Consider the following 2,139-nt stretch of genomic DNA (forward strand, 5'->3'; position numbering starts at 1 on the left):
AGTTGCAGGTTCCCTGCCATTTGGGGTGGCATTATGTGGGTCCGACGTACGCCGCTACTTGTCACGGAAGGCGCCGTAACGGCTGTACGATACGTGAATGCCATCCTCCGACCGACAGTGCAACCATATCGGCAGCGTATTGGCGAGGCATTCGTCCTCATGGACGATAATTTGCCCCCCCATCGTGCACATATTGTGGATGACTTCCTTCAGGATAACGACATCGTTCGACTGGAGTAGCCAGTATGTTCTCCAGACATGAACCCTATCGAACATGCCTGGGATAGACTGAACAGGGCTGGTCATGGACGACGTGACCCAGCAACCAGTCTGAGGGATCTACGCCGAATCGCCGTTGAGGAGTGGAACAATCTGGACCAACAGTGCCTTGATGTCCGCCCCCGGTAGCTGAGTGGTCAGCGTGAGAGAATGTCAATCCTAAGGGCCCGTGTTCGATTCCCCACTGGGTCGGAGATTTTCTCCGCTCAGGGACTGGATGTTGTGTTGTCCTAATCATCATCATTTCATCCCTATCGACGGGAAAGTCGCCGCAGTGGCATCAAATCGAAAGACTTGCACCCGGGAACGGTCTACCCGACGGGAGGCCCTAGTCAAACGACATTTACATAGTGCCTTGATGAACTTGTGGATAGTATGCCACGACGAATACAGGCATGCATCAATGCAAGAGGACGTGCTACTCGGTATTAAAGGTACGGGTATGTAAACAATCTGGACCACCACCTCTGGAGGTCTCGCTGTTTGGTGGTACAACATGCAATGTGTGGTTTTCATGAGCAATAAAAGGGGTGGATATGATGTTTATGTTGATCTCTATTCCAATTTTCTGTACGGGTTCCGGGAAATCTCGGAACCGATGTGATGCAAAACTTTTTTTGGTGTGTGTACAACCGTGCAGCCTGCAGGTTTGGCTAGCATTCGCATTTATGTTGAGGCAAAGCATATTTTTGTCCGGCCCCTGTATGTGACACAGTACAGCGGCTTCACTGATGAAACGGTCAGCTGCAAATGTATTCGTATTTGGAAAGCGAAGGCGCGGCTGCAGCAGACCTGCAAGGCCGCCGAGAACCTCTGGTGAAAGGGCCGCGCGTTATCTGGAGATAAGCGCAAATGAGAACGATAAACAGACTCCAGAGATTCGTGGGCGGATGGAACTGGAAAACGTGGTCGAGGCTGGACGGCGGAGGCGAAGGCCGCGCAGAAGCAAAGGTTAGTGTGCCAGCGCCCACCTCCCACAACACGACGCGACCGCAAACGGTGAGGGCCCGAGATGTGCACGCTGGCTGTGGCAGACAGTCTACGCTCGTGACACCGTAGCTGCCGCCGGCGACCCGTCGCTGGAGTCAACTGAAGCGCAGTCTACCCATTGTCTACGTAGATCGGCTCTGTAATGAGGAACGCTGGAATTCATTTACAACAATGGGACACTCTAACACAAAAAAGAATAAAAACGCATCACGAAAGAATTATTCGAATGCGACAGAAATGGATAGACGTGATGTACATACACATACAAACAAGTACGAGGCCTGATTTTTAAATAAGTACCGTTTTGAAATTTAAGAAAAGACGTGCTAAGATATCTCAATAATTTTTTTTTTTTTACTACCCTCCAGGAAGCGTGTGGCGCGCAAATTATTCTCGGGACTGAGACCTGGCTGAACCCTGAGATAGGAAGTTCTGAAATATTTAGTGAGGGTTGGAACGTGTATCGGAAAGACAGATTAGATACCGTAGGAGGTGGTGTCTTCATTGCAGTTGACAAAAATATTGTGTCTACTGAGGTAGAAACAGAGTGTGATTGTGAAGCTATCTGAACACGTTTAACAGAGCTAGGGGAAATAAAGTTACTTGTGGGGTGTTATTACCGCCCACCAGGTTCCTCTGTGGTAGTTGTAGAATCATTAAAAGGGAGTCTACATTCTGTATCGCAGAAGTACCCGGATCATGCTATATTAGTCGGAGGCGACTTCAACCTACCTAGTATAGACTGGGATGTCTATGTATTCATTACAGGTGGTACAGACAAGCCGTCGTGTGAATTACTTTTGAACACATTATCCGAAAACTGTCTTGAGCAGCTAAATCGACAGCCAACGCGTCATGGAAATATTTTAG

This window comes from Schistocerca americana, chromosome 7 (assembly GCF_021461395.2).
Source record: "Schistocerca americana isolate TAMUIC-IGC-003095 chromosome 7, iqSchAmer2.1, whole genome shotgun sequence".
NCBI classification, from domain to species: domain Eukaryota; kingdom Metazoa; phylum Arthropoda; class Insecta; order Orthoptera; family Acrididae; genus Schistocerca; species Schistocerca americana.